This window comes from Myotis lucifugus, unplaced genomic scaffold, assembly GCF_000147115.1.
Source record: "Myotis lucifugus unplaced genomic scaffold, Myoluc2.0 scaffold_433, whole genome shotgun sequence".
NCBI lineage: Eukaryota > Metazoa > Chordata > Mammalia > Chiroptera > Vespertilionidae > Myotis > Myotis lucifugus.
This window is the reverse complement of record NW_005871481.1, coordinates 256493-265866: the sequence shown is the minus strand read 5'-3', so window position 1 is coordinate 265866 and position 9374 is coordinate 256493. Positions and strand designations below refer to the sequence as shown.

The 9374-nt window shown below is 43.7% G+C and overlaps 1 protein-coding gene across 15 annotated transcripts in view; it reads left to right on the top strand.

The window, feature by feature from the left end:
* The first annotated feature begins 329 nt into the window (after positions 1–329).
* AMMECR1L (AMMECR1 like) overlaps positions 330–9374 on the top strand; it is a 20984-nt gene continuing 11939 nt past the window's right edge. For 5 of the 15 annotated variants that reach the window (XR_002826266.1, XR_002826265.1, XR_001351153.2 and 2 more), the window contains exon 1: positions 338–731. The gene's annotated coding sequence lies outside the window, so the exon portion shown is untranslated. Of the gene's footprint in view, positions 732–9374 lie in introns of all 15 variants that reach the window. The other 10 variants (XM_014468174.2, XM_014468168.2, XM_023744159.1 and 7 more) reach the window with 6 other exon arrangements.

The following is a 9374-nucleotide window of genomic DNA, read 5'->3' as shown; positions in this document are numbered from 1 at the left end:
GCGTGTCAGACAGATAGAGAGGAGCGCACTCCGCCGCCCCGCCCCACCCCGGTCCCCGCGTGTTCCTCCGCTCCCACGGCCCGCGGCGCGGCTCCGGCAGAGCAGGTGGGGCCGGGTCTCCCGCGGGCCAGTCGGAGAGCGCAGTCCCTGCTCCGAGGCGTGGAGAGGAGGATGGCGGCTCCGAGCCGGCGGCCTCTCCGCGGGGGCGCGGCCCGCCCTCGGCCCGCTTGCAGCCGGAGGAATTGGGGATGCGATTTGTATTCTGAGACCGGGGGAGAGCCCTGGAACGGGTACCCCTTGGCCCGAGAGCGAGTTTTGATATAAATTAGTGGTGGGAGGAAAGCTTTAATGGTCTCGTGTTCAGGTTCAGTAGAAACCTTTGATCCCTCGGTGTCCTCGCTGCTTTGTGGTGATGCCAGGGATGCGTGCGCCCGGCCTGGGGCCGCCGCCACCGCCGGAGGTTTAGGTTTTGAAATGTTTTGAAGTGAGGAGAGCCAGCCTGTTCCTGAGCTGTTTGTGTGTTTAGAAGTTGCTCTGTTGGATTGTAGTTTTTCAGAAACCAACTCTTACATCTACACTACCTTGACTTTGTTCATTCACTGCACCTGCATTTCCATCTTAGGTACAGGAAGGAAGAATGGAATCGGAAGGAAGAAAATTCATTTCAGAGACAAAATAGCTCCCCTCCTCTGTTATAGCTGTTTCCCTGGCAATACAAACTTCCCGCTTCAGTGAGTATTACCTTGGATGTTTAGAATAGAAGTTCATTGTTTGTTTTAGGCCTGTGTTAGGACTTTAGGGTATAGATTTTACTTTGTTTACTTGATTTTTCTACTTCCATGTGGGGGTCTTAATGTTGAAGTTCTTTCCACTTGCTCTCTTTTAAAATATGTAAAGACAAGTTTATTGTTCATAATCCCAGTAGAGTGACCTAGGTGGTGGTACATGTAGTATTAATTACACTTACCCTCTTTGTCTTAATACATAAGTCTGGCTCTGTCCCTTCACAAATTACTCTTTTTAAAAAAACAAACAAAGAGCATAACAGTGCAGTTCCTATCAAGGTCAGTTATAGGGTCTCTTCCATACAGTTAGAGTGTTCAGAGATTTTTGGAACATTTTGCCCTAAATCTGTTATGGTGATGGTGATGCTATTATCTTGAAAATAATTAAAATCCTACATGAAAACAAAATTCTGGGGAAAAAATTATTACTGATTTTTAGAGGAGTGGGGAGAGGGAAACATTGATTGGTTGCCTCCTGTACTCACCCTGACCAGGAGTCGAACCTGCATCCTTTTGGTACATGAGTCAATGCTCCAACTTAGGGAGCCACCCAGCCAGGGCTTCCTTTGAGTTTATTTTATTTTATTTTTTAATATGTTTTTATTGATATCAGAGAGGAAAGGAGAGGGAAAGAGAGATAGAAACATCAGTGATGAGAGAGAATCATTGATTAGCTGCCTCCTGCATGCCCCACACTGGGGATTGAGTCCATAACCCAGGCCTGTGCCCTGACCTGAAATCGAACCATGACCTGGTTCATAGGTCGATGCTCAACTACTGAGCCACGCTGGCTGGGCCCTTCGAGTTTATTAATAATGGTACGCAAATACTTTAGAGAGTTTTTCATAGTGCTTCGCGTCTTTTTTATTTTTATATTTTGGTTAATCCTCACGCGAGGATATTTTTCGAATGATTTTCAGAGAGAGTGGAAGGGAGGGGGAGAGACAGAGAGAAACATCAATGTGAGGGCATCAATATCTCACATCAATTAATTGCCTCCCGCATGCGCCCTACCAGGATCAGGATCGAGCCTGCGACCATGGTATGTGCCCTTAACTGGAATCAAACCCGGGACCCTTCAGTCTGCAAACTGAGGCTTTATCTACTGAGCCAAACCAGTGAGGGCATGGTTTACATATTATTGGAGCCTCACAAACCTTTTGTAAGGGAGGTAGGGAACAAATATTTTCATTTTACAAATGAAAGAACTGAAGCCCAGCCCTAGCTGGTTTGGCTCAGTGGATAGAGTGTCAGCCTGCGGACTGAAGGGTCCTGGGTACAATTCCCGTCAATGGCACATGCCTGGATGTGGGCTCAAACCCCAGTGTGGGGTGTGCAGGAGGCAGCCAATCAATGATTCTCTCTCATCATTGATGTTTCTATCTCTCCCTCTCCCTTCCTCTCTGAAATCAATAAAAATATATTTAAAAAAAAAACGTTTTTATTGATTTCAGAGAGGAAGGGAGAGGGAGAGATAGAAACATCAATAATGAGAGAGAATCATCTATCAGCTGCCTCCTGCACGCCCTCTACTGGTGATTGAGACCGCAACCCAGGCATGTGCCCTTGACAGGAATTGTACCCAGGACTCTTCAGTCCCCAGGCCGATGCTCTATCCACTGAGCCAAACCAGCTAGGGCAATAAAAACATACTTTAAAAAAAAAAAAAGGAAAGAAAGAACTCAAGCCCAGAAAAATCTGGCACATAGTAAAGGGAAGGGATCTAAAAACAAAATAGAACTTTTGACTCCTATATTTATGTTTTTTCTTTTAAGTTAACATGAAAATGTATAGTTCTGTGAAGTTTTCTAAGTCTAACTTTTAATTATATAGGTAAATCTATATTTTGCAGGGAAATTTTTCACACAGCAAGTATTTTGTTTATGATGTGTGTGCTGGGGTTTCAAAAATATGCAAATGATTATTTGAAATGATTACCAGAATGTTTGTGGGTTTTTCATTTGACTATTGTTTGGAATAGTTCCATAAGTCAGCCAGAGTTGTATCTCAGGTGCCACTTCACTACTCATGTAATACAGTTTTTATTTAACTCTCTCTCTGACACACAAAGGAAACAGTCTATGCCCTTCTGTATTAAAGCTTGATTTGAACAGTCACCTGTATACTAATAAGAGAAAAAAATGCAGAGACCTCGTTTTTCTTAGCCTCTTCCCTACTCCTACTACAAATATTTCCTGTAGTAAAGTGATGCCCCCTAGTTAACTGTTCTGAGGCTTGTCTTCAAAAGGTGAAACCTGATTTTTTTTTTCCCACCTCCAGGCTTTTCTAGATATTTTAATCTGATTGTTTTTTGAAATCTAACTTTGATGGAGTAGTTCTATCAGTACTCAATATATATGAAGACTTCCATAATAATAGCATATCTAGCAAGTTTAGTTTCTTTTTAGTATAAACTTAAGAGGAGCCAGATAGAATAGAACTGTATACAGCTCTCCTTCAGCCCAATAGTCATTTTTTTTTTTTTGCACTCACAGTGAGAAGAACAGTGGGTGGTTTATTAGAAATCGTTGCTCTTCCAGGAGGGAAGCATTATGGTCATTGGAATAATAATCACAGATTAATATTATAATATTTTAAACTACAAGGTGGTGCTTTTTTTTTTAATTCTTTATTATTTAAAGTATTACATGAGTCTCTTTTTTTCCCCCATTGACCTCTCCCCCGCCACCCCCTCCCACACAAGGTAGTTCTTAATAGCATTTTATTATGAAGGCACTTATTTCTTTTTTCTTTTTTTTTTTAATATATTTTATTGATTTTTTACAGAGAGGAAAGGAGAGGGATAGAGAGTTAGAAACATTGATGAGAGAGAAACATCGATCAGCTGCCTCCTGCACACCTCCTACTGGGGATGTGCCCGCAAACAAGGTACATGCCCTTGACCGGAATCGAACCTGGGACCCTTGAGTCCGCAGGCTGACACTCTATCCATTGAGCCAAACCAGTTAGGGCTGAAGGCACTTATTTCTGTAGAAATGGTAAGAATTCAGAGCTATGTTGTTTTTGGAACCGACCCTACTTTTGTTAATAGAGGCACTGGCAGTATTGGTTATAGCAGGTACTCTAATAAATAGTAGTTATAAGTCAAAGAACTGCTAAATGCTCTTCATGTGTTACTCATTGACTACTCACAAGTAACTCTGTGGGGTAGCAGAAGCCCAAGGCCATACAGATGTGGCAGCCTGCCTGAGTGCATCGCCAGTATGTGGCAAATCATAGTTGGGATTTGAGCCTGGACTGTAACCCCAAAGCCTAGGTTCTGTCCTCTGAAGATGGGAACTGGCAGTGTCAGCTTATCGTTTGCAGTGATTTAGGAGTATTGGGAGAGGAAGGCCACTTCAGTCAGGGTGTCCTCCCCTCAGTACTGGTCTTTATACCTTGTTTGTAAACATCAGCAATTTATAAGACAACATTTGTATTAGCTCCTGAAATCATAAATTGCCCTTCAGGCAAATAAAAGTGCCCCATCAATTCAAAAAGAAAGAAAATTCTTCTCAAGTGCAGTTTAAAAAGTAGGTATGGTCTTCCCAAGGAAAGCCTCGAGCAACCTAAAGTTAATATCAGCTGAGGCTAAGTTCAGGATTGACCAGTTACTGATGTGTTTTAGCAAAGAAGACAGCTACTAGCATAAATCAAACCATGAAGTTCATGTAGGGGATATTTCACCTAACTTTTGAATGAATTGTCCACATTGGCTATCCATTTTCCTATGAATTAAACCATTCCTAGGTTTGGGCTGAATAGAGTTAACATTGTTGATAAGAATAAATACTTAGAATTTAGCTCCAGTTTCTGACACACTCTCCAGTTAGCATCAGGATGGAACCAAGTATTTAAATATTAGGTTGTGCCATAAACATCCTATATAATAAAAGCCTAATATGTTAAGTGTCCGGTCGGCTGTTCAATCAAAGCGTAATATGCTAATGATAGGCTAAGGCCGCTCAGCCACTCGCTATGATGTGCACTGACCACCAGGGGGCAGACTTTTGGCCGATTGACCAGCTGCTATGACATGCGCTGACCACCAGGGGGCAGACTCTCCTACCAGTAGGGTAACTTGCTGCTGGGGTCCTGTTGATCAGGATTGAGTGAGACTGGCCAAACACGCCCTGGAGCCCTCCCGCGTCCCTCCCCGGCCTGATCATGCACTGGTGGGGTCCTTCGGCCTGGCCTGCGCCCTCATGCAATCCAGGACCCCTCGCGGGATGTCGGAGGGCCAGTTTCTCCTGATCCCGCAGACATAGCTGAGGGACGCCACTGGTGCATGAATTCATGCACTGAGCCTCTAGTTCTTCTTATAAAAAGGCAAACTTAAATGAAATCAACTAGGAAATCTGTAGATAAGATGGCTGGTGTGTATACCATATGCAGGGCACCAGATTAGGTGTAGTGAAAGGTAAAGGCATCCAGCCCTGAGACTCAGGGTGAGGGTGGCTGCAGGGCTGGCTGGGACTGAAGTGACGGTAGAATCCTGCCCGCTTCCCCACAGGAAGGGAGGAGGAGTTGCCAGCTGGCCTGTTGTGGACCCCAAGGAAGGTGTGATGACTCTTCAGCACTGAGAACATATTTATTTGACAGTTGCTAAGTTAGGAGGTGAAACAGTCATTCCTTTTATTTCCTCCAGCTTTTTGTAGAAGTACAACTTTGTCTCCATCTGGTGGAAATCCATTTTACCTAGTTCATTCTCATTGATATATAGTGAACAGAGGAAAATGAGATCACTACTACTGGCTCTTATAGTGGCCCTTGAGTTTAGCTTTTTGTTTTTTAATGTTTTTATTGATATATTGATTTACTTATTAGAGAGAGAGGGAAAGAAAGAGATAGAAACATCCATGGGCTGCCTCCTGCATATCCCCTACTGGGAATCAAGCCAGCAACCCAGGCATGTGCCCTGAACAGGAATCAAACCTGAGACCTGTTGGAGTGCCTGGGTCGGTGTTCAACCACTGAGCCACTGGACTGGGTGAGTTTAGTTTTGAAAGTAACCAACTGAAAGCTTGAGAGGGTCTCAGTGACATAATGTGTCTATAAAGCAAGGATTTTTACACTTGATTCCACTTATTTCAGATGAACTGACTTTGCAGTAACTATTCAGTTACTCCTACTAGGATCAAAGTACCATTTTTGCTAGTTTTTATGAGGTTTTGAGGAAGAGTAAGAAATTCCCACATTGTTTTAGAAGAAATGTTGAGTATATCTTTAGGGGTTTTTGTTTGTTTATTTTGTTTTGCGCTGTTATTCTGAGATATCTTACACTGTACTCTCAGGTGCCAAGCTTTTGGAGAAATGAGTGTCTGCTTATTGTAGGGTGGTCCTGGAAGCTGAGTCTGGGACTACTTGGTTGTGGTGAGATGCCTGCTTTGTTGGAGTAGGATTAGAAGAGTCTCTAACTAAAGAGAAAGTTTTGATGAAATTGGTGGATAGGGGTTAATGTAATAAATAAAAGTATTTCCTACCAGCACCCTGTTTTACTTAGCGTTCTTTTTCTTTTTACTTACTGATTTTTAGAAAGAGAAATGTGGATTTGTTGTTCCACTTATCCGTGCATGTACTGGCTGTTTTCTTGTATGTGCTGTGGCTGGGGATCGAACCCACAACTTTGGAGCATCAGGACATCTCTTCAACCAACTGAGCCACCGGGCCAGGGTTACTTAATATTCTTTATTGTAGTTCACTTAATATTTGCTTTATACTGAAAGATAAGTAAAATGTTGGCCCCCTTAAAAACATGCCTTCAAAATAATTCCGTGAAGGAGGGGAACTGGAGTGAGTATGTAGGCTATCCTATATAATAAAAGCCTAATATGCTAAGTGTACGGTCGCCCAGTTTGCCATTCAACCAATCAAAGCATAATATGCTAATGATATGCTAGGACCGCTCAACTGCTCGCTATGACATGCACTGACCACCAGGGGTCAGAGGCTCCAACTGGTAGGTTAGCTTGCTGCTGAGGTCCAGCCAATCAGGACTGAGCAAGACAAGCCGGACACGCCCTCGAGCCCTCCTGCAGTCCCTTCCCGGCTGGCCAACCTCCCATGTCCCTCCCCAGCCCCGATTATGCACCGGTGGGGTCCCTCTGCCTGGCCTGTGCCCTCTTGCAATCTGGGACCCCTTGGGGGATGTCAGAGAGCCATTTTCCACCTGACGGTGGAACAACCGGGCGCTATGACATGCACTGACCACCGGGGGCAGATGCTCAACTCAGGAGCTGCCCCCTGGTGGTCAGTGCACTCAGCCAGAAGCCAGACTTATGGCTGGCAGCGGCGGTGGCAGGAGCCTCTTCCACCTCTGTGGCAGTGCTAAGGATGTCCGACTGATGGCTTAGGCCCGCTCCCCTGTAAGTTGGACATCCCCCAAGGCTCCCGGACTGTGAGAGGGTGCAGGCTGGGCTGTGGGACCCCCACCCCCTGAGTGCACGAATTTCATGCACTGGGCCTCTAGTAGATGAAATAAGATTGGCCATACCCCCCAGCTGGTGTGGTTCAGTTGGTTGAGGGGCATCCCATGCTCCAAGAGGTCTCCAATTTGATTCCTGGTCACTGCACATGCCTGGGATTCGAATTTTGGGCTCGATTCCCAGTAGGGGGTATGCAGAAGGTAGCCAATCAACGTTACTCTCTCATCGATGTTTCTGCCCCTCCCTCCCTTTCCTTTCCTCTCTTGGAAATCAACAAAAACATTTTAAAAAAAGAAAAATGATTGGCCATATGTTAAAAATTATTAAGGCTGGATATTGGGTTTGTTAAGCTGTTTTGTTTATGTTTTGAATTTTCCATAGATTTAATTTTATAGAATAAATTTTTTAAGTAGTGCCTTCTAATATATCTTTGATGCAGAGTTCATTTATTTACTGGCTGTTTTCTCTCATATGCCCTGGACATGTACCAATTGAACCCACAACTTTGGAGCATCAGGACAACTCTCCAACCAACTGAGCCACCGGGCCAGTGCTACTTAACATTCTTTATTGTAGTTCACTTAATATTTGCTTTATGCTGAAAGAGAAAGTGCTGCCTTTGGTCACTACTTGAGAATATCGATTGAATTATTTGCTTAATGGCCTCCCAAGAAATGCTTGGGCCTAAAGAGTCACAAGATTTAGGTTGGTTCTCTTGATTTCAAATTGTAGCTTGGGAGGGTGTGGGGGAATTGTTAAATGTAGTCTGTTGTGTTTGTTCCCACTGCAGATCAGTGGTTGTACTTTGTGTGTAGGCAGAATATTCCGAAAATTCATTTCTTCTGCCTTGATGTGGTGTGAAATCTCTTCTGTTGCTCTGTTCCGGGGTGTTTCCTAGTCAGGTAGTTGATAACACCGGCTAACAAACACCTGAGTTGTCACAAGCTCATAACATCTAGCTCTTCCTTCAGGTGTGCTTTGGTGTAATGAGAATGAGCAAAGATTTCTTTTTTTTAACCTTTGTGTTTCACCCTTTCTCTTTGTTTCTTTGAATTTTGGGTGTTAAAACTCCAACTCTGTAGAGATTGTTCTGCTTCATTTAACACGTTACATACAAGGTGGAAAGTTAAATGAGAGCTCAGAAGCCAGTGACATCCATTGTGAACTTCAATGACAGTGTCAGGGGAATTGGTACTTGTCCAGGTGATGGCTGAGGTGTTGGTTTTGAATTTGTTTCTTGCTCCATTTTTGTTGGCAAGGTTCTGCAAACTCTTAAGCTAGTTTTTAGTACACCCTTGGATGTAGTTTGTTTTCCATCATGCCCCTAGGAAAGGGGCTGAATCCAACCGTTATTATTGGCAGGCCTCACACTTTGTGGCTTGATGGGAAAGCCCAGGCCTTGGAGTCTAGCATACAGATTGTGCTCCCAGTTCTAACTCTGCCTCTTAGTGGCAGTCTGCCTTTAGGCGGGTTATCTGGCTTATTCAGCCTGAGGTCCCACCTCTGTAAGATGACAGTAGCATCGTCTGTCTTGCTGAGTGGTTTTGAGGGTTTTGTGAAACCCTGTTTAGAGAGCACCTGTTCAGGGCAAGCACTCCACAGTGAAGTCCTGGCCCTCCAGGAGTTCGTGCTGGTGGGAGCAGTCAAACAAAACCCAGATGGTGAGAGCAGCTGAATAAATTGACACTTACTACACGCCAGACATTGTATTAAGCACTTCACATATGTTAACTCATTTTCCTAACAACCACAGAGGCAAGTCTGGTTACTCACATTGTGAGGAAACTGAGTCAGAGAGGCAATCCTGAAGGATCAGGATTTGAACCCAGGCCAGTTGGTTCTGGAGTCAGTGTTTTTCAAACAAGATGTTCTGCCCCCTTTCTTAAATGTCTGAACAAGACAATGAAGTCTGTGCTCAGAATCAGTATAGTTTCTGGAAGTTTTAATGGATCAAGTGCATAAGGCTTTCTCAAAAAGAATCCTATTTTCAAGCCAAACATTGAAGAGTACAAAGGTATTATTCCTCAGCTCTTTCAACTCAACTAAAAATTGCCCTAGATACAAAAATGTGTATTTTGTTATGGATCAGCATATATCAAGAACATAAACGAGTAAAACTTGTGAAATTTTTATATCTCATTCAACTTCAAGTGACATCTGTTTT